The sequence below is a fragment of the Octopus bimaculoides genome, chromosome 11 (genome assembly GCF_046866305.1).
Source record: "Octopus bimaculoides isolate indiv1 chromosome 11, ASM4686630v1, whole genome shotgun sequence".
NCBI lineage: Eukaryota > Metazoa > Mollusca > Cephalopoda > Octopoda > Octopodidae > Octopus > Octopus bimaculoides.
The window spans coordinates 44,371,974-44,396,529 of NC_142938.1; the positions used below are offsets into that span (position 1 = coordinate 44,371,974).

The 24,556-nt window shown below is 37.9% G+C and overlaps 1 protein-coding gene across 1 annotated transcript in view; it reads right to left on the reverse strand.

Moving 5' to 3' along the window:
* Nucleotides 1–9,917: 9,917 nt before the first annotated feature.
* The window catches only part of LOC106873167 (prolyl hydroxylase EGLN3), a 96,978-nt gene continuing 82,339 nt past the window's right edge, over nt 9,918–24,556 (reverse strand). The window contains exon 6 of the transcript XR_016243655.1: nt 9,918–10,041. The gene's annotated coding sequence lies outside the window, so the exon portion shown is untranslated. The remainder of the gene's footprint in view (nt 10,042–24,556) is intronic.

Sequence of the window (24,556 nt, forward strand, 5' to 3'; positions counted from 1 at the left end):
TACATATACATGCATATATATACATATATATATCCAAACATATATATATATGTGTGTATGTATATATATATATATACGCATGTATATATATATATGTATACACACACACACATATATATATATATACATATATGTTGTTGGCACTCTGTCGGTTACGACGTCGAGGGTTCCAGTTGATCCGATCAACGGAACAGCAAGCTCGTGAAATTAACGTGCAAGTGGCTGAGCACTCCACAGACACGTGTACCCTTAACATAGTTCTCAGGGATATTCAGCGTGACACAGTGTGACAAGGCTGACCCTTTGAATTACAGGTACAACAGAAACAGGAAGTAAGAGTGAGAGAAAGTTGTGGTGAAAGAGTACAGCAGGGTTCACCACCATCCCCTGCCGGAGCCTCATGGAGCTTTAAGTGTTTTCGCTCAATAAACACTCACAACGCCTGGTCTGGGAATCAAAACCGCGAGCCTATGACTGCAAGTCCGATGCCCTAACCAGTGGGCCATTGCGCCTCCACATACATATATATACACATATATATAGAAATACATATATATATGTATGTATGTATATCATCATCATCATCATCGTTTAACATCCGCTTTCCATGCTAGCATGGGTTGGACGATTTGATTGAGGACTGGTGAACCAGATGGCTACACTAGGTTCCAATCTGATTTGGCAGAGTTTCTACAGCTGGATGCCCTTCCTAACGCCAACCACTCCGAGAGTGTAGTGGGTGCTTTTACTTGCAACCGGCACGAAGGCCAGTCAGGAGATACTGGCAACGGCCACACTCGAAATGGTATATTTTACAGGCCACCTGCACAGGAGCCAGTCCAGCGGTACTGGCAACGAACTCGCTCAAACGTCTTTTCATGTGCCAGGAAGGCAATGTTGGTAACGATCATGCTCAAATGATGCTATTTACGTGCCCCTGGCATGGAAGCCAGACAGCTGGTGCTCTGGCAACGATCACGCTCGGACGGTGCTCTTAGTGATCTACTGGTACAGGTGCCATCACGATTTCACTTTATATGTGTATATATATATATAGATATATATATGTATGTACATATATATATATATATACATGTATGTATATATATATATATGTATGTATATATTTATATATATATATTTATATATATATATATATATATATATATATATAGGTATATATATATATATAATATATAGTTTTAGGGAAAATAACCAAGTTTCAAGAACTCATCGATGAAAATCCACTATCACATATAGAAAAATTAACAATTAAAAGCACAATAAATGAGTATAATATAAAACAAAGTAAATATAATAAGATAAAGATAATAAAATGACTACACGTGTTTCATAACCTATTTTCAAATAGAAAGGAAATTTAAATCGATTAAAATCAATTAAAATCAATTGAAATTATCGAAAATAAAATCTATTCAAAAATATAGCTAATCTTCAGGTCAATAATTAAAATAAATAAATATATATATCTCAACCAACAATAAGTACCAAATGAATTTATATGAAATACTTATTTATAAAGATAGAAAAATTATTAAAAATATCAAAATATCAAAATAATAAACATTCAATAATCATCCCTTCATCCATAATAATATATGCTAACATATATATTATATACAAAAACCAGCTTACATAAATTATCATTGTTTTAAATACAATTTGAACGAAGTTTAAGTTTAAAATAATAATGAAGATAAAATTAGTATATATTTAACCGGTGTAATAGTTAAAGCCATACTATTTAAAACTAAAAACGTTTATTTAATTATCATTAAAAATCAATTGAATAATAGAAAAATACAAGAATATTAATTTCTAGAAACGTAAAAATAAAAATATGAATGAAAAAATTATGAATGAAAAAATTAGGAAAGAAAAAATTATTAGGAATAAAAGACTAAACTTTATATATGTATACAAAGTTTTAATTAAAAAAACCTTAACGTTATTATAAACAATAAAGACTAATTATTAATCAAATATTATTAATCAAAAACAATCGAAAATATATCAACACTATTCAAATTGAAGTTCTAATATTATATTGAAATGAAACTATAACTTCTAAATAATTTAGTGTTAAATAAGTTATCTATTAAAAATAATCTTTAAAGAACCAAATGAATAATATAAAAAAACAAGAATACATATTATTTTCAAATAGTAGAAAATCTTTAGCAAATTAAAAACAGTACTTATCCATATTTTTCCGTAATTCAAACTGAAACTAAGACGTTATCTAATAGCTATAGCGTTTTAAGCAAGAGGTCGCGCAAAAATACTACGTAGTATTTGATACAGTTCCTTCCAGGATCTTCCAGATGTATATTACTGCATACCTTTTCTGCCTTCACTCCAGGGAGTAGAGTCTTAGCTGCTTCAGCATTTCCCAGTAGCTGAGTTGATGCAATGAGACGATCTTGTTTGTGAAGCTTCGCTGGATTGCTTCAAGGTCCGCTGTTAATATTACACTGTTGGGTGACCATAGCTGGGAGCAGTAATCCAGGCGACTGAGGACAAATGTCCTCCATAGAACCATCATGGTTTCCTCATCTCTGGTTTTGAATATTGTTAGGATCCATTCAGCCAGTCGTTTGCACCTTGTCGCTATCCTGGTAATGTGCATTTGGAAAAGGTATTGTCACTCATGTCAATACCCAGGTCCCTCACTGATTTAGGCTCTGAGATTGTAATTCCCTGTGGACCAGTGTACCCTGTAAGTTTCATATTCAGTTTTGGACACTGGTAGTGTAATGCATAGAATTTTTTACCATTAAACTGCATATTATTATCCTCAGTCCATCTGTAAATTGAGTCCAACTCCTGCTGCAGATGTGCAACATCACTGGGGCTCTGTATTTTCTGCGAGACTTTCGTATCGTCTGCATAGCTAGCAAGGGTGGCTATCTGGGCAGTTGAGGGCATATCTGAGAGGGCCATTATGAAAAGTAGTGGTCCCAAGACAGTGCCTTGTGGAACACCGCTTGCTATTTGTGTTTTCATTGATGTGGCTCCATTGGCCACTACTGCCTGACTTCTGTCTTTCAGAAAGTCATGTAACCACTCTCCAAGTTTTCCAGCTATGCTGAGATCATGCAGTTTGTGGCATATCATATCATGATATACTTTATCTAAGGCTTTTGCAAAATCAAAGTATATTACGTCCACATTTGAGTTGTTGAGTAACTGCCTCAACACCCAGTCATAATGTTGTAAAAGCTGAGTTAGGCAGCTCCTACCTGGTCAAAAGCCATGCTAGGTATCACTCAACAAGTTATTTTCTTCAAGGAATGCAATTAGTTTCCCTCTGACTATCCATTCCATGACTTTGCTGATGTGTAAAGTCAGAGAGATAGGGCTATAGTTTTTGGCTTCTGCTCTGCTTCCCTCTTTATGGATTGGGCATATTATTCCATCCTTCAGCTTGCTTGGCAGTCTGCCATTTGCAAGAAAGACCTGGTGGAGAATCTGGAGGGGTTTTGCCAGGGCATACTTACATGATTTGAGGAGAGTTACTGGGAAACCATCAGGACCAGCAGTTGAGTTTGCATCCACCTCATTTATGGCTAGTAGTATATCTTCTTCGCTAATGTCGATGTATTCCATCGTAACTGCCTCACTGGTTATAGGTGAGATGATAAAGACGTCCACTGGTTTGTTCACTTGTCTGTGTTCCAACGGAGTGGTAAAGACACTTTTGAACTGGTCATTCAGTACCTCACTGATCCTGGTTGGACTATCTGTGAGAGAGCCATCCTTTTGGAGGAGAGGTCCTATCTTGCAGCGTACTGAGGCTATTTCTTTTGCGTAATCAAAGAAGGCCTTTGGGTTTGACTTAATATCTTTTATAACCCAGGCTTCTTTATCTGCTCTCTCCCTCACATAGGACTGTTGCAGGCGTTTTTCAATTTCCATCAGTGTTGTTTTTAGATGGGACCTTTCATTACTTTTGGGTTGTTGGCTGAGTCGATTTGCAACCTTTGTCTGTCATCTCATGAGGATCTTCCTCTCCCTTGGAATCTTATTCCTATTCGTTTTGGCCTTGTGCTCTGGGACTTTGATGGGGCACTGCCTTGAAGGACTTTAGTTGAATGAATTATTTTTAAGCCTAGTACTTATTCCATCAGTTTCTTTTGCCTAACCACTAAGTTACAGGTACATAAACACACCAATACTGGTTGTCAAGTGGTGATATAGGACTAGGACAAACACACACACATACATGTATACAATGGGCTTCTTTCAGTTTCTGTCTACCAAATCCACTCACAAGACTTTGGTGAGCCTGGGGCTCTAGTAGAAGACACTTGCCCAAGGTGCCATGCAGTGGGACTGAACCCAGAACCATATGAATAGGAAGCAAGCTTCTTATCACAGAGCCATGCCTATATAGACACATCACATACAGAAGGATTGTGTTTAACCCTTTGGCATTTAAACTGACCTTATCCAGTCTAAATATTCTATCTGTTTTATGTTCAAACTGGCCAGATCCAGCCTTTCACACCTGTCTTACAATGTCATTCTAAAAATAAAGAATCACATCATTGAAATCTCAAAGTTATGAGATAATGCAAGATTAATTCAAATGAACGAGAATAAATAAGCATTACATTTGACAAAGTAATCTGAATGCTAAAGAGTTAATGGTAGATATTTTATTTTGTACCCTACTATGCTTGTATTTGTCACTCCTTTATTTAGCATCCTTCGCCCCACCTCTCATCTAGTTATTTCTCACCCCCACTTCACCTATCTCTTTATTACTCATAGCCCTCCTTCTCTCATCTCCCCACCACTTTGTGCTGCTGCATCTTCTTCATCACCCTTTACTAGGCCTATGTATAAGAGACTGCATCAGACCAACCTCATTCCTTTACCCAGTACACTCTAACTTTACACTTCTGTACTACCAGCCATCACCCTCCTTTGGGCTATATCTATTAGCACACATCACCAATTCTTTCCTTTGTCTCATCATTTCTTTGTTTCATTATTCCACTTCTGTCCACTTCTGCTATTGCCAATCACTCCCCAAATTACTCTGCCTTTTCTGTCATACTTCTTTCACCCGCCCATCCTGATCTTTCTGATGTTATCACTCTCTCTCCTTTTCCCTTCATCAAACATCTGAGCCACTGAACATACATGTCCTTGATTATTGAGTATTCTCTACATTCATACTCCTAATCCTACCTTAGTCAACTTTTTCTGGCCTTTCTGCTGTCATCACTTACTTTCCTATTTTCTCCTCCTTGATCTCCATACTGAGTCCTCTCTGTAATTACCATGTACAAAGAAACCACCATATCCTCCTGTGCTGGCACACCAAAAGAGGTGATGGTCTTTCTTGCCTGCTTCAAGCCCTCTGCAGTGATTGGTGAGCAAGACAACATCTTCAGTACTGGTGCCACAAAGAATATGCTCCCAATACTCATTGTAAAGTGGTTGGCAAGTGAGTGAAGAAAGTGTAGAGATGTGTGATCCCTGTCTGTCTGAGGTATATTCAACCTTTCAAGTGTTGGTGCCATAAGAAAATGCACCCAATTCATTCTGTAAAGTAGTTGATAGGAAGAGCATCAAAAATGATGTGTATAAGCATTAGTCCTTAGGATTTGGATCATGATGATCCATCACATCCTCTTTTCATGCCAGCATCAAGGCATTGTAACATGATAATGATAATAATGATGATGACAGTATATGCACACTAATTCATAGATTACCACACAAATTGTAATGTTATTCGACAGATTGCATAACTTGGAGATCAGGGAATTTCTTTACTACTTCTCCACATTGGGAGGTCACAGCTCCAGTACTGCAGACATGATTAGAATGTTGCTGGAAAGAACCATAAGACAGATTCTTCAAGCTGAGCCAACCAGCAGGAGACATAGGGGTAGACTAAGAACACAATAATTGGATGATATTCGTAGTCTCATTTGCCCATGCTTGGCAATCCAACCAAAATGTGTAATAATGGTTGCTTCTGATATGAACCTATAGAGAAAGTATCTGAGAACTCTATTCCCATGAACCCCACTGGTATAGTGGGCAGAGAAGATGGATGGATGGAGGACTCTAATTAACTTTACAAATTTCAATGGATGCCTCCAGTTTCCTGAAAAAGTTCACTATTGGCATTCAGTGTAGTGTATTGGGTGACAAACATTTCCAACAGTATCCACTTACACAACAATACAATGAAAGACATCACAATCACAGGCATCTACTGCCAGTCTAATGCTGAGTCATTGCTAATAAACCCAAATCAATGAAGTGCCTACAACTATTCCCAATCGCTTGACTTCATCAACTTGAAAAAAGGTTACACTAAAAATTCATGGGATTTTTTTAAAATTTGCAGGTACAGTTTGTATCTTTTATTTTTTTTATTTGAAATGCTTGGGAGTGGAAATGATTCAGATTTCAAATTGATTGAATATGTAAAGACTATTCAAACTACATTGGGGTCACTAAATGTAACAGGTTATGTTATGGTTAAATTGTTCAAACTCTATGAGACATCAGAAAAGAAAAATATTGCTTAGTTTTTATTTGCACATAGCTTTGTATATTATACAAAGCTATAGTAGTAACCAGCAGTTTAGTGGTTCAAGCAGAATGACAAAAATAAAACTCACACACCCTTAGATGTGTGTCTGTTAGGAAAAGCTGCTTTCTGGAAAACAAAAAACATAGAGCATATGCGGAAGTGAAAAATACTGACTGTTAATATTCCCATCAGGGTTTCTATTTATACCTATTGGAGAAGTTGTGTGTGTCCCCAAGAAAAAAGGAATGTAACTTGTCTTATTTATGTTGACTTCCAGTTGAGCATAGAATGCAAACTCAAAGAGACCAAGATAAGAGTGACTGGAGACATCATAAATTTCAAGTATAAATGCTGAAAACAAAGGAAAGGATCTCATAAGAAACTCTAGGCTAAGGTTTTGAATCTTGGCTAAATATCCAAGCAACGATTTCTTACAAATATTTGCATCTAGAAAATGAGATTCAAGTCTGAATACATTTATGTTTCGCAATACATCTTTTGTTACAAAGGTAATTTTATGTAAATATTGTAGTGTATGAGTATGATCTGGTGGCTTGTATCATGCTGTCACTCATGATTTTAAGTACTGCTCAGCCTTCCTACCTTTTATCCTTTGGAACATCAAGTGACAGTTGGAGGGGGAGAGGACTGTACCAGCAGTTGGTTGGTATTCATTTGTAGCTGAGTAGACTAAAAACATCAAACGGTGTACTTAGTTTGCCTGGTTCAGGAATCAAATCAGCTACCTTAGAATCGTGGGTCCAACCATATACATCTTTGAATATAAGTGTGGAATCTGTTCAGTTTTGCACAGATAATACAGAACAACAAATTTTTTTGAAATATCATTTGCATAAGTTGATTTTACTAACTCCTACTGTTTTTAACCTGCTAAATTCAAATCTGGAAACAGTTGTGTTCTACATGCTCTAGTTTTCAAGCAAATTTAAGTTTTGCATTCTAGCTGTTTGTGGCCAAATTAATTAATTACCTCTGCTCCACATCAGGCTGGGCATGATGAAACAGTTTGTCAAAGCATTAAACACTGATGGTGAATGCTTCCAAAACATAGTCTCTGCTCTCCCTGCTTTGTCCTTCAAGAAGATCAAAGTAGGTGTGTTTGATGGACTGCAGATTCGTACACTTGTACATGATCAAGAATTTGCCAGAAAGATGAATGACAAGGAAAGGACTGCATGGCTTTCATTTGTGGCAGTAAAAGAAAACTTTATTGGTAATAAAAAAAGGCTGACAACTATGATCCTCCATAGATAATGTTGTCAGCTTTTCATAATCTTGGCTGTAACATTTCTTGATTAGATTCCCTGAGAACTTAGGAGCAATAAGGGACAAACAAGGCGAGTGGTTTCATCAGGACCTCAAGATCATAGAAGAGCATTACCAAAGAAGATGGGACAAACATATAATGGCAGACAGACTACTGGTGGAGTATTAAGTGAGATTGCCCTGAGACAGTCCACAAACACAAGAGCTTCAAGTGTAAATTCTTGCATGAATAGACTGCAGTTGAGCTTTGCCTCCTCATAGTAACTAATGTCTTATTTATCAACCAGTTTATATGAGCTATAACCTTTGCTTATTTGGGAAAGTGTTTCAAATTGTGTTCTTGAATAAATTTATACTGTCTTGCATTTTCTTTTTTATTATCCTGCTAATTTAAAGAGAGTTTAATCACATATTTCTCCTGATAGACTATGATGTCAATGTGATGAAGATGAAATTTTTGAGATTTTGAAATACCTTGATTGTAAAAAAAATTAGAACACTTAGGAAATAACCAACTTCAGATCTGAAATCTGTGCCCTCAATGCAACAAGAAATTTGACCAGTGTTATCTATTAACCAACACACACACACACACACACACACACACACAGACACGCACGCACGCATGCACGCACACACACACACACAACACACACACAAACAGTGGACTCTCCCATCGTTAGACCACACAGATGATTTATTTATAGTGATCAAATGTTTGTGTTTATATAAGCTCACTCCCTCCATTAAATCGACATTACCTGTACAGGTGCACCATGTTTTGCTCAAGAACACAATGCAATGCCCAGTCTGGGAAACAATTATGAGTGCAACACCCTAACCACTAAGCCATGCACCTTCATATATGTATGTGTGTGTATGTGTATGTAGCAAGTGGTTATTTTGAGTCTAATTTTTAGACTGTATGGCCATACAGTTTTGAGATGGGCCATGTACCCTGTGAGAGGCGTCCAAATTTCAAGAAAAAAGAATAAGTTGAATTGCATAAAATCTAAACCTTACAGAGGAAAACAAACCTTCAGATTTGAATTCAGCATGCTCAAACGAGGTAAGAACAAGTGCTGGTATTAATGCAACAAAAACTTTATTTCCCTGTATAATAATTACATTCTGACAACATTTCCACCAAAACAAGTCCATTTCTTATACTTTGGTTCAACCCAAGCAGGTGATGCTATTTCCAGCAACTGACATCTCAGTGCATAACTTGCAACAACGGTACATTTCTAGGGAAACTTTCAAGTGCTTCCTGCAATTTTCCATGTAGCATTTATCTCATCTAAAAAAAAATTTGGATTTCAGAATTTCAGACAGTGGATTATCAATTGTACTTTGAAACAACCAATCAATAAACGGTACTATTAAACAACCAATCAATAAATGGTACTATTAAACAACCAATCAGTTGTAATGTCAAAAAACCAGTTAGTTATAGTATTGAAGAACCAATCAATAATCGCACAGAGAAAGATTGATGAGTATATATATCAATATACATGAGATTTACAATCTATCATTTCAGATGCTGTAAATTAATGTCTAATAATATTTTGATTTATTGATACTTTGCATTATTGTTTTGGTATTGTCATTTGAGACTTGACAAAACTGAAGTCTAGTTTAAATCAACTTAACTTTCTATTTCTCTGTTACCATTATTTATCCCAAGTTGACCCTGAGTGACCACTCATATGGACAAAGTTATTCTAGCCATACTAATCCTATCTTTTTCTTTTCAATCATTGTCTACTTTGGACTACATTATCCAAAGGGCCCCTTTTATTAAAGCAGCAGGATGCACTTTTAGATTTGATTGTAGATCAAATGATTATGAAGAATCTCCCAATAAGTATTGACAATCTTATTGGTTTATAACAAATGATGTTGTCTTCAATATATTTATCAAGTGGAAGAAGTGCTATCAGCATGCAAAAGTGTTCCACCTCCACATCAGTGGCATTGACAGGCTAGCTAAACCAGCAGTTAGAATACTACACACACATCTACAACAATGAAATACCATTACTTCTGTAGTTTTATTGCATGGAAGATGTAGCATAGGTAGCATAGGAGCAGTCGCGAGTCCCTGGTCACCTGTGTGGCTGTGTCCTCCACTGTTGATATTCTGTGATGCTTGTGTTACCCTATTTCTGTTGAAATGATACAGCCTTTGTTTCAATTAATTTTGAAAATAATGAAGTATCCTGTAAAATAACATTGTTGTTAGTAAACTGGTATATGGAACATAAATTAATGTGAAATTTTAATGAAAGGTTATAATTTAAATCACTTTGAAACAGGAAGTTTGTATAATAGAAACAAAGATGGTCTCATGCAGTGATAAAAGGTAAAATCTTGGTCAGCTTTGAAAACAAAGGATGAACAATAGGGAGGAAGAAACAAATAGTAATGCATCCAAAAGAAAAGATCAGTCAAGATACTGGAAATCTGATATTTTTCTTCTTAAGTGAACCTTTTATAAGAATTTAAAATGCTGAGCTGCTTGTTCAACAGATCAAAAACATATGTATTCTGTCATCTACACTGCATCACTGAGTCATTCTGTCTGACTGTAAATAGGCACAACAGAGAGGTACACTTTATCATTGTAAGCACAGTATGATATTATTTTTCATTTTCATTAGCTTACAATGCAAAATTGAAGTTTATTCTATAATGAAATGATTCAGTGGAGGATACACAACCAAGAATCCATAGCAGTATATATTATCCGTTGAATCATTATATGAAGTCAAAGTGCAATGGTGTTCCAACAACCCAAAAGAACACAGGACACACCATACTATATCACTTCCATATGGGAATTCCTGAAAAATGACACAATATTTTACTACCCTCATCTCTTTAAGACTTCTCAAAACTGCTTGAAGATGTCTTAGAAATACTGTTATACCATTTACATTCACAGGTGTTTTGGTCAGAGATTCTCTCTCGCAGTAAATATTGGATTTTTCATCGCAGAATGAAGACAATACCAATAAATAAGCAAGTAGTGAAGGATTCGTTAATAAATAGGAATAGTAACCAGGTGAGGAAGATTAGCTAGAAAAATTTCAGGTTGTTGAGCATATGTTCAAATAGTGGAACCACAAAATTGTTAGAGAGTCAAAAAATGTCTTCTGGAATTTGTTCTGGGGTCATTTCTACTGAGTTTAACTTCGCATTTTTTCCCCTTCAGATTGAATGAAATAAAACATTGGTCAAGTACTTGGTTCAGTTTAATTAACTAACTCCTCCCAGGAAAATTTCTGGCCTTGTATCTATGTAAGAAAATATTGTTGTTGTAAGTGGTGGTGGTAGTGGTGGTGGCGGTGACAGCGGTGGTGGTGGAGCTACTGTTGTTATGGTATTACTGTAGCAGAAAGATTTGAATACTGGATTTGTGTCCATACATGCTAAGGCTGACTTTGACTTTTATATCTCTGGATTTAATGAAATCAATACTAGTCAAGTATTGAGAATGCATAAGCAATAAATTCAACTCCATTCTTCCCAAAAAATGTGTGACTATGTACCTTAGAAATAATAATAATAATAATGATAATCCTTTCTACTAAAGGCACAAGGCTTGAAATTTTGGGGGAAGGGGCTAGTTGATTACATCAACCTCAGTGCATAACTGGTACTTATTTCATCAACCCCCAAAAGGACGAAAGGCAAAGTTGACCTCAGTGGAATTTGAACACAGAATGTAAGGACGGACGAAATGCCACTAAGCATTTTGCCCAGTGTGCTAACAATTCTGTCAGCTCAAATAATGATGATGATGATAATTGTTTCTGGGCTACTCTGCAAAACTGAGGTAGTCAGAGTGTGCAATAGGGTCCTTAAGCTTAGACTAGTTTTGCAGAGTAGCACAACAACAATTATCTCTGTCCCCAACTGGGTCTGCCAAATGATCAAAAGGATTCTTTTTATGATATTCTTTTGTAGGCTACCTCAAAGGCAAATGACCTTATCTTTGTGGCTGGTGATTTCATTGGACATGTTGGGCAACACCTGGGTCTTCCACAATGTATATGGGGGCTATGGAATTGGTTCCCAAAATGAGGAGAGAACAAGGCTGCTGAAGTTCTATGATGTGAATAACCTAATGATCTGCTTCACAAACTTCAGGAAATTAGCCAGTCACAAGATAACCTACAAACCCAGAGACCACTCCAACGAGATTGACTACATTCTCACTGGGAAGCAAGATACATGCTCATAAATGCAAAGACCTTCTCTGGTGAAGAATGTACTCCTTCAGGCTAGGAAGATTCCAAGAAGCAGGGATGCTATTAGTTAAGTGAAAGTCAGCAATATGTGAAGCAAGGAATTTAATGTATAAGTAGGAGTTCACCAAGGATTAGTTCTCAGCTCTCTCTTGTTTATCATAGTCTTCCAATATATAACAGAGGAATTTGAGACAGGCTTCCCTTGGGAACACCTCTACACTGATGACTTGTTCTTATTAACGGATCACTACTAAAACTAGAGAAGAAATTTTCAGAAACAAGGTCTGGAACCAAAGGGCCTTCGAATTAATTTAGCAAAGACAAATGTCCTACTAAGTAGGAAAACAAACAAATCACAGATCCCTTCGGGGAGGTGGCCCTGCTCAATATGAAGAAAAGGTGTTAGTAGAAACTCCATATGGTATGCCCACAGGAAGGTTAACAGAGAAAGTAGTCTTCATGGCTCTTCAACAGTTGTTTCGGATTACTCTTTCTGTTCTTGTTGCACACAGAACATCGTGTTACAAATTCTTCAATTTGTACAGTCATTACTAGTCAGAATATAACATCTTTGGCTCTGAGTATGCACTTTGTCACTCTGAAATCAAAAATTCTGTTCAACATTTCTGTTTGTAGTGTTGCAGGAACTACAACTTTGTCAGCTTTGAAGATGCCTCATCAACAACAGTCAGTTCATCTCGAATATTCCCGTAGTCTCTCACACTTGCTGGAACATCATTTCTGTTTTCTGTCACCGATGACGATAAATTAAAGACCGTCATTGAGAAAGATCCATGTAAAACCTTTCCAGAACCGGCAAAAGAACTTCAAGTTAACCAGAAAACTGTCTGCAACCATTTGCATGTGATCGGAAAATCAAAAATGCTTGACAAAAGGGTACTACATGATTTGAATGAAAATCAGAAGATGCGCAGATATGAAATTTGCTCACCACTTCTTCTCCATAACCAGACCAATTCATTTCTCGACTGTACTGTAACTTGCAATGAAAAGTGGGTTCTGTCCAATAATAAAAAATGTTCTTCACAGTGGTTGGACCAAATGAAGCACCGAAAACTTTCCCTAAACCCAAGCTTTTCAAAAGGGTTATGGTGACTGTTTGGTGGTGTACTACTGGACTTATCCACTATAACTTTTTAAAACCTGGAAAAACTATTACTGCAGAAACATTTTGCCATGAAATCGCCAAAATGAATGAAAGACTGCTACTCCTCCATCCCAGACTGGTCAACAGAAGAAGGCCAATCATTCTTCATGACAATGCTTGACCCCTCATTTCACTAACAACACTCCAGAAGTTGAGGGAACTTGGCTACAACGTTCTTCCCCACCCAGCTTATTCCCCAGACCTTTCTCTTACTGACTACCACTTTTTCAAGCACCTTGATGGTTTCCTGCAAAAGAAGGAGTTCAAAAATCAAACCAATGCTGAAAGTGCGTTCAAAGAGTTTGTCAGCTCCAGAACTCCAGATTTTCATGTTACTGGAATAAACAAACTTGTAACTCATTGGCAAAAATGTGTTGATTGTAATGGTACTTACTTTGATGAATAAAATTCCTGCATTGTTGAAATATATTGTAATGAATTTCATGTTTCGAAATGTTGCTTACTTTTTACTCAGCCTGATTGTTTGAATTTCAGTTGATTTACAGCTTTGCTGTTTCTTCTTTTCCTTCGTAGTTGTTAGGTACTATGACTTCTTTTCTGTATTTGTCAGCTTCCTTAAAGACTGAAAACAGTTTTTTGTTTTGTTCATGTTTTGTGGCTGTCAGTATTAGTTTTCCTTGCTTTCTGAAGTAGGTATTTCTGTAGTCCTATGGTAGTTATTTTGTAATGGTTTCTAGCTGTATAAGTCCTTTACCACCTTCAATACGTTGTATATATAGTCTTTCTGTGTCAGATTTTAGGTGGTGCATCCTAAATCTTGTCATTATTTTTCTTGTTTTCCTGTTTATTTTTATTAGTTCATTTAGAGTCCAGTTAAGAATATTGTAGCTGTAACTTATAACTGGGATGGCTAGAGTGTTGTTGTTGTTGTTGTTATTATTATTATAATTATTATTATTATCATCATCATTATTACAAAATGCTAAGATGTACCTGGTGTAAGCTGTGGACACATAAAAGCTGCAACAATATCAAAGGAAGGCTAACTGGGAAGATAGTTTTTTTATGTGGCAAATGCTCAGGGGCAATAAACACTGAAAATGTGCAGAAAACAGCTTCTGTCACATTCCAGGGGGGAAAACTAGAGGTAGTTGATAGCTTTCGTTACCTAAGTGACCAAGTCAGTAGCGGGGGTGGATGCTCTGAGAGTGTAGCTGCTAAAATAAGAATAGCCTTGGCAAAGTTCAGAGAGTGTCTACCTCTGCTAGTGACAAAGGGTCTCTTGCTCAGAGTAAAAGGTAGACTGTATGATGCATATGTGTGAACAGACATGCTACAGGGCAGTGAAACATGGGCCGTGACTGCTGAGGACATGCATAAGCTTGCAAGGAATGAAGCTAGTATGCTCCGCTGGATGTGTAATGTCAGTGTGCATACACGACAGAGTGTAAGTGCCCTGAGAGAAAAGCGGGACATAAGAAGCATCAGATGTGGTGTGCAAGAGAGACAACTGCGCTGATATGGTCATGTGTTGTACATGGATGAGGACAGCTGTGTGGAAAAGTATCACACCCTAGCAGTAGAGGGAACTGAGGAAGAGGTTGACCCAGGATGAGGTGGTAAAGCACGACCTTGAAATGTTAGGCCTCACCGAGGCAATGACAAGTGACCAAGACCTTTGGAAATATGCTGTACTTGAGAAGACCCGGCAAGCCAAGTGAGACTGTAACCGTGGCCTATGCCAGTGCAGCATAACCAGCCCACTTAAGAGTACCTTTCAATCATTGGGCAATAAACTGTGCTTGTGAAGACCTGTTGAGGCAAGTGAAGTCACTGTCGTGGCCAATGACAGAACTGCCTGATTGGTACCCGTGCTGGTGGCACCTAAAAGACACCATTCGAGCATTGTCGATGCCAGCGCCAGCTGACTGGTCCCATGCTGGTGGCATGTAAAAGGCACCATTTAAGCGTGGTCGATGTCAATACCACCTGACTGGCCCTCATGCCGGTGGCACATAAAAAGGACCCACTACATTCTCAGAGTGGTTGGCATTAGGAAGGGCATCCAGCAGTAGAAACTTTGCCAGATCAGATTGGAGCCTGGTACAGCCTTCTGGATTGCCAGCCCTCAGTCAGACCGTCCAACCGATGCCAGCATGGAAAGCAGATGTTAAACGATGATGATGATGATGTATTCCACCTGTCACTACGTTCTGAGTTCAAATTCTGCAGAGTTCAACTTCGCCTTTCGTCCTTTTGGAGTCAATAAATTAAGTACCAGTGAAAAACTGGGGGGGGGGGGGTTGATGTAATTGACTAGTCCCCTCCCACAAAACTGCTGCTCTTGTGGAAAAATTTGAAACCATTATTATTATTATTATTATTATTATTATTATTATTATTATTAGTCAAAATTAAAAGAAGAGTGCCATTTGCTATCTCGTGAACAATATTTCGACATCTTGCGTGTCTTCCACTGGTTCAAAAAATAAATTTGTCAATCTACTTCATTTTCGTTTATATAGAAAGGATTGAGGTAACTCCTCCTGAAGATATAGAGTCAAAATTAAAAGAAGAGTGCCATTTGCTATCTCGTGAACAATATTTCGACATCTTGCGTGTCTTCCACTGGTTCAAAAAATAATATTATTATTATTATTATTATCACCATCATCATCATCATCATCATTTCATAGACACACAACAGATTAAACTGTTGGAAAGATAAAAATTTTTAACATCAAGCTACAAGTAACCTTAGATGTCAAGAGCCTTCCTATCCTAGCTGTCCCTAATAATATAGTTTTCTGGAGCTGCACTAAACTAGGTTTTATGCCTATTTACTCTATCCATCTATTGTTATTATTATTACTATCAAGTTTCCAACAGTTTCCTGTGAGGTTCTACTTACTGCACCTCTATGTTCCTGAGGTGTGGCATGCAAAATTGTCTTTAAAGAATGTAGGATTGTGTTTGTTTTTGTGTGTTAAAGCTATTTTTACATTGCTGTGAGGGTTTATTTTCTTAGTTTTGGTGTTATTTTAGTGTTTCTTTAGTTTGTTGTATACAATATCCATTATGTGAATTGTGTAATTTTTGTTTGATAGTGATTTGTGTTTTGAATGGTCTGTGTGAGTTGTGTTATATGATTTAGTGTTGAGTAGTTATCTGTATAGAGTACTGAACAGTACCACTCTCTGAAGGACAGTGGAAAATTTTGTGGCATACTAAGGACAATACTGTGGTAGTGGTGGAGTCATTAGACTGCAACCATGCTGAGGCACCAGTTGTCGATCAGTGGTTTGGAACAAATACATACACAAAAACACACACATACACATATACATGCATATATACACATATATGTATGCATGTCATAATTTTCAAAAAATATTATTCAATATTTAGTGTGTGTGTGTGTGTGTGTGTGTGTGTGTGTGTGTGTGTGTGTGTGTGTGTGTGATCTAGTTATATTAATGGTTGAAATGTTGATTTTACATTCTATGTTATATTGATGAAATGATTTACATGCAAGTAATCATTTAATAGTGATCAACCTGTTGGCTGTGACTTTTTGTGAGGTGTTTAACTTTGTTAAATAAGTGGAAGGTTGAAAATGTGTTAGTGAAAGGAAGGGAGCAATAGTTAAAAATAGTTTGGGATGAATTTATGTAGAGTATGGAATGTGAAGATTCTGTTATATTATTGGGTGATAGTTGTATAAGCTAGTGGTGGTGTGCAGGACATTACAGTATTAGGAATCAATTATGTAAGAGCATGTCATATGTTATTTTATGTAGAGTATGTGTATTTTATTGAATTGTACACATGTAGAACTCTATATGTGAGACAAAGTGTATTGTGTGAGTCATGTTATCGAATTAAAAGTGTCTTGTATAGAATGAGGAATATTGCCTGGCAAGGGTTATGTAGTTATAAGCCCTGGAATTATATTTATGCTTTTGTTCATGTTCTTCTTTATCTTCTATAAAGCATCAGTTATTATTACAACTGTTTCTAAGATAACAAGCTGACAGAATTGTTAGAATGCCAGACAAAATACTTAGTGCTATTTCATCCACCAAAGTCGACTTTGCCTTTCATCCTTTCAGGGTTGATGAAATGAGTACCAGTTGATAATCGGGGTCGATGTAATTGTCTAGTCCCCTCCCACTAAATTTCAGAACTTGTGCTTATAGTTACAACTGTTCTTATTTTCATACCCCACATCCTGTTTAGTTCCATTTCAAGATCCTTTTGATAGCTTTTCAGCTCCTTTCCTGGAGATATTTTGGTTATAAAGGATCAAGATGCCTGAGAACAAAGGTTCTTGTAGCTGCATCTGACCAGTTTGCCTTGGTCTCCATGTTAATCTAGACAAGAATATTCTAGATTATTATACCTATATCATGGTATTATATCATGTTTGATATAGGTTCATACCTCTTCTCAATTTTCATGTTGAAGAGGCAGCATATTGCCCAATTGGCATAGCTCTTGACTAAGCCACATCTGTGTACACTGATTCTGTAAAGATTGGACAGCCAGAAATGATGTGGTAAATTCATTTGTTATTGCTGTTGTTGTTGTTGTTATTATAATTATACTTTGCCTATGCTTTAATTCATATAACCTGTACCCACATCTGAACCAGAGATATCAAGGGATTACAAGTTTTTGCACCAAAAAATACAAACAGTCGAGGGGACATGCAGCTGAAAGTACTGAGGTCTGTGTGTTAAAAGAAAAAAAAATTCTTTATAAAATTTATAACAAAAGTAAATGAATAAGATTGAATTTATATAGAGAGGGATTTACAAGGGCCTTAGAGTCAACCTAGCAAAAACCAAAATCCTAATAAGTAGGAAGGTAGATAAAACACAAACCCCTTCAGGTAGATGGCCCTGCTCAGTATGCAGTAAAGGAGTAGGTAGTAACTCTATAAGATGTACCCGGTGCAAGCTATGGACACATAAGAGGTGCAGCAATATCAAAGGCAGATTAACTACAAAGTTAGTCTTTGTATGTGGCAGATGTTCAGGTGCAATAAACACTGTAAACAAACAGGAAACAACTTCTATCTCATTCCAGGGAGAAAAACTAGAGGTAGTTGATAGCTTCCGCTATCTGGGTGACCAAGTTAGTAGTGGGGGTGGGTGCGCTGAAAGTGTAACTGCTAGAATAAGAATAGCCTGGGCCAAGTTTAGAGAGCTCTTACCTCTGTTGGCGACAAAGGGACTCTCACTCAGGGTAAAAGGCAGACTGTATGACGCATGTGTACGAACAGCCATGCTACATGGCCGTGAAACATGGGCTGTGACTGCTGAGGACATGCGTAAGCTCGCAAGGAATGAAGCCAGTATTCTCCGCTGGATGTGTAATGTAAATGTGCATACCCGTCAGAGTGTAAGTATCTTGAGAGAAAAGCTGAACATAAGAAGCGTCAGTAGTGGTGTGCAAGAGAGACGATTGCGCTGGTTTGGACATGTGGTGAGAATGAATGAGGATAGCTGCGTGAAAAAGTGTCACTCCCTAACAGTTGAGGGAACCCGTGGAAGAGTTAGGCCCAGGAAGACCTGGGCTGAGGTGGTGAGGCAAGACCTTCGAACATTGGGCCTCACCGAGGCGATGACTACTGACCGAGACCTTTGGAAATGTGCTGTGCATGAGAAGACCCGGCAAGCCAAGTGAGATCGTTGCCAGTGCCCCTGGACTGGCTCTTGTGCGGGTGGCACATAAGATGTACCATCCTGAGCGTGACCGTTGCCAGTGCCCCTGGACTGGCTCTTGTGCGGGTGGCACATAAAAGACACCATTTCGAGCGTGGCCGTTTTCGTGCGGGTGACACGTAAAAGCACCCACTACACTCTCTGAGTGGTTGGCGTTAGGACGGGCATCCAGCTGTAGAAACTATGCCAAATTAGATTGGAACCTGGTGTAGCCATCCGGTTGCACCAGTCCTCAGTCAAATCGTCCAACCCATGCTAGCATGGAAAGCGGACGTTAAACGATGATGATGATGTGAGGCACCCATAAGTATGATCTTTCAAAATTCACTTATTTTGGGGTTGCCAGAAATTTGGTCTATATATTTGTTTGTTCCTTTTGATATCATTCCAAGTACTCCAGTTGTTGTTGTTATTGCAGCAGCAGCAGCAGCAGCCTTCCTCAAATTCAAATCTGGAATGTGTAAGTTTGAAAATCAAAACCACTAGTGAATAATGACTATATTTGGTATTGGTGGCCAGAGTTAATTTTAGTTTTATCTGTTATCTGGACTCTTTCATGACATCCACAGACATTTTTACACTCAATCATCTTTGACATCAGTTTTTGATAGGCATTAACCAACAAAACGGAAAGCTTAATTTTCATGTCTAAAGGTCTTATGGAATATTCAAGAAATTTTTGGTGAGCTTATAAAAACTTTGAAATTCTGATGTCACTAGGGATTTTTTCTTATTAAACATGTGTCTAAAGACAGATATCTAATATAATATTTCTCATCCATTAACTTACACTCTTAAAAGAGTATCCTTGTTATAAGTGTACAAACATTTATACAAGATCTCTCTCTCAGCTCTCATCTTTTAGCAATTTCATTGTTTCTTAATTCACACACTTAACAAACATACAACAAATTCTATATTATGCATATAAAAGTGTTTGTTTATTGCTATTCATGAATATGATTTCTTTCTTTACTTTCTTTATTAGTTTCACCTCAAGAGCTTGGCCATGCCGGGGCACTGTTGTTAGCTTTGTTACACTTTCACCACTTGAAACCTCCTCTAATATGTGCCATTTGGTGAATGAGGGAGTTTGATGTTACTGCCCTCATCTGTGTTTCTTACCACAAGGTAGGTTCCTCTGAAATACTTGACAGGAGGAGATCCAGTTTTGTTTTGAAGCTGCCTACATCCAACCCATGTAGGCCTCTCAAGCTTTTTGGGAGGATATTGAAGAGCTGTAGGTCCTGTTTCCTGATGGCAATGTCGGGATTTTTGGTATTATGCAGTGGCAACCCATTCTGCTGTTTGTGTAACTTTCAATGCCAAAGTTTGGTACAAGTTCTTCTAGGAGTTTCCAGATGTGTATCACTCCATATCTTTTCCACCTTCTTTCTAGGGAGTAGAGTCTTAACTTTTACAGTCTCTCCAAGTAGATGACATGTTGCATTAAGATGATCTTCTGTTTAGCTTTGCTGGATTGCTTTGAGTTCCATCATTAATTTTACACTGTGTGATGACTATAGTTGAAAGCAATAATTGAAATTGTTGTTTCTTGTTCTCTTATTCTAAAAGTTCTAAGGATCCATCTGGTCAATTGTCTACATTTTATTGCCAGTCTAGTAATATGCGCCTGGAAACAGGCATCATTGCTCATGTCAATGCCCAGGTCGCACACTGATTTGATTCAGGGATTACAATCCCTCCTGGGCCAGTGTATCCTGTTTACTTTTCATTCGGCTCCATGTGTTGGTAATGCAGGGCTTGGAATTTTCCAGCATTAAACTGCATGTCATTGTCCTCAGTCCACCAGTATATTGTGTCCAACTCCTGTTGCAGGTGTGCAATATCTCCAGGGTTCTGTATCCTCTGAGATACTTTTGTATCATCTGCAAGAGCAGTCAAAGATATTTGTTTCACTTAAAGCTTATTCTACATGTCAAAACCACAATGTGTATTACCAGTCCTTCTTCCTCTGTGTCCTGGAACTACCTCTCTGCTTATGTCTTTCTTATGATTCTCAGCTCACAACATTTTAAGCAGAACATCAAAACATTGATTTCACCAGTTTTGGAAGACCTGCAAAGGACATAAGCACCATTCCTTCCTCTAGAATACAGCAAATGAAAAAAACAAATTAAACTTTTGCATCCATTCTTCCATCCTTCTTCTCCACAGACTATTCCTGAGATGGTCATGGTGGTAGAGACCTCAGGCTCCTCTTCCATAGGATCATATCAGAAACAACCATCATTAGATTTTTTATATAGAACCCCAAGCATAACCAACTGAGACCATGGATATTATCCCCCCACTTCATTTTTGGTCTACCCCTACGACTCCTGCCTGTTGATTCAGCTTGAAAAATCTATCTTGTATTAATTTCAAAATCTCTATTGTTAAATTCTATGTTTTATTGTGAGACAGGAGTGTGGCTATTATTTTTTATTTACTCTTCAGTTATTTATATCTGCCAGTGTGAGTTATTTTTTAAAATTTCTAACACTGTTAAGTTTTCCAGCTCTTTCTTTCTGTCTCTGCACATACACACACACACACACACACACACACACATGTATGTATTATATGTGTAGGAATATATGTACATATGTTTGTATGTAAGTATGCATATTTGTATGTATGTATGTATGTATGTATGGATGGATGGATGGATGGATCGATGGATGCATGCATGCATGCACGTATGTATGTATGCATGTCTACATGTATGTATGTATGTATGTATGTATGTATGTGATTAGAGATTTATGTGAAAAAACATTAAAGAGTTCAATATACAATTACAGGGAAGTGTGTAGTAGAGTCTGATATAAGTGTATTTATTTTTTCAAAGTAAGTCAAGTAGAGAGGAGTAGAGCTCATGATATGTTCAGCCCTTCCCAAACTGGTGATATTGCTGCAGGGATCAGTTTCAGAGGGTTGCAGTTCTGCAGAAGAATGACTGGGTAAAGCATTTAAAATAAGGTCTGAGAGATAAGATACAGTGTGTCAGATGGACTGAAGGGGAGAGAGTATGCTGCAAGTTGGTTCAGGAAAGCAGAAGCTGTTGTGTTAGTGTTAGATGAAGCAAATATAAAAAAAAAAACCACACGTCAGTTTGCTAATGTCTGTAGTGTGTTAGCAAATAAGTCTTTACTAATCTGTGTAATAGCCTTTTGTTGGGTCTGGTCTAATTGATACCATTAACCTCAGTATTTAATAGGTACTTTATCGATGGATCTAAGGTATTTTTTTGTTTGTATGAATGTGTGTGTGTGTGTATATGCATGTGCAGCATAATCCAAAGTCAATCTAAAAGTAACTACATCATTTAGTAGCTGTCATGTTGTATCACACAAAAATTGATATAAATTTTGGCAAAATCCCAATGGACAAAATGAAGATGAGTGAAATCCACAACATAACGCATAAACACTCCTGACATTCTGCATCATATGCCACTATGCTATAGAACCATCTTTACTTCAGTAGAACTGAACTGATACTGGCATGGAACCAATGTATGGATCTAATGGTATAGTTACTGAAATATAAATAATATTCACACATACAGCACCATTATCTGGAGGAGGAAAAGAAGGAAAAAGAAGCAATATATATATGTGAAAAAGTTCTTACATATATATATATATATATATATAGGGAGAGAGAGAGAGAGAGAGAGAGAGAAAGAGAGTGCATGAGTGAGAGAGAGATGAGATATATATTCAAATGTGTGTACATGAATATGCATATATATATATGCATATATATGTATGTGTGTGTGTATCTCATGTATCTCCCTTTCCCTCTCTCTCTCTATATATATATATGTGTGTGTGTGTGTGTGTATATATTTATCTATCTATATATATATATATATATATCATCATCATCATCATCATCATCATCGTTTAACGTCCGCCTTCCATGCTAGCATGGGTTGGACGATTTAACTGAGGACTGGTGAACCAGATGGCTGCACCAGGCTCCAATCTGATCTGGCAGAGTTTCTACAGCTGGATGCCCTTCCTAACGCCAACCACTCTGAGAGTGTAGTGGGTGCTTTTACGTGCCACCAGCATGAGGGCCAGTCAAGTGGTACTGCTAACAGCCACGCTCAAAATAGTGTTTTTTACGTGCCACTTGCACAGGAACCAGTCCAGCGGCACTGGCAATGACCTCGCTTGAATGTTTTTTCACGTGCCAGTAAGGCGACGCTGGTAATGATCACGCTCAGATGGTGCTCTTAGCACACCACTGGCACAGATGCCAGTCATCGAATTTGGTTCAATCACAATTTCAATTTCACTTGCCCCAACAGGACTTCGCAAGCCGAGTTTAGTGTCCAATGAAGGAGAGGTTGGCATGGGTGCCAGTTGTCGAATTTGGTTCAATTTCAATTTCACTTACCTCAACAGGTCTTCACAAGCAGAGTTTAGAGTCCAATGAAGGAAAGGCATGCATAAGTGGGCTGGCTACACTCCTAGCAGAGGCCTCGGATTTTGGTCTTACTTGGCTTGCCAGGTCTTTTCACGCACTGCATATTTCCAAAGGTCTCAGTTACAAGTCATTGCCTCAGTGAGGCCTAATGTTCGAAGGTCATGCTTCACCACCTCATCCCAGGTCTTCCTGGGTGTACCTCTTCCACAGGTTCCCTCTAGAGAGATGATTGCGCTGGTATGGTGTAGCACTTTTTCACACGGCTATCCTCATCCATTCTTGCCACATGACCATACCAGCGCAATCGTCTCTCTTGCACACCACAACTGATGCTTCTTAGGTCCAACTTTTCTCTCAAGGTACTTACACTCTGTCAAGTATGCACACTGACATTACACATCCAGCGGAGCATATTGGCTTCATTCCTTGCGAGCTTACACATGTCCTCAGCAGTCACGGCCCATGTTTCACTGCCATGTAGCATGGCTGTTCGTACACATGCGTCATACAGTTTGCCTTTTACTCTGAGCAAGAGACCCTTTGTCACCAGCAGAGGTAAGAGCTCTCTGAACTTTGCCCAGGCTATTCTTATTCTAGCAGCTACACTTTCAGTGCACCCTCCCCCGCTACTAACTTGGTCACCTAGATAACGGAAGCTATCAACTACTTCTAGTTTTTCTCCCTGGAATGTGGCAAAAGTTGTTTTTTGCACATTTTCAGTGTTTATTGCTCCTGAACATCTGCCACATACAAAAACTAACTTCCTAGTTAGCCTTCCTTTTTCCTAGTTAACCTTCTTTTGATATTGCTGCACCTCTTATGTGTCCATAGCTTACACTGGGTACATCTTATAGAATTTCTACCTACGCCTTTTCTACAGATCGAGCAGGGCCATCTACCTGAAGGGGTTTGTGTTTTGTCTACCTTTCTACTTATTAGGACCTTGGTTTTAGCTAGGTTGACTCTAAGGCCCTTTGATTCTAGTCCTTGCTTCCACACCTGAAACTTCTCCTCTAGTTCGGATTGTGACTCAGCAATTAGCGCAAGGTCATCAGCATAGAGGAGCTCCCAGGGACATCCTGTCTTGAATTCCTGTGTTATTGCCTGGAGGACTATGATAAATAGG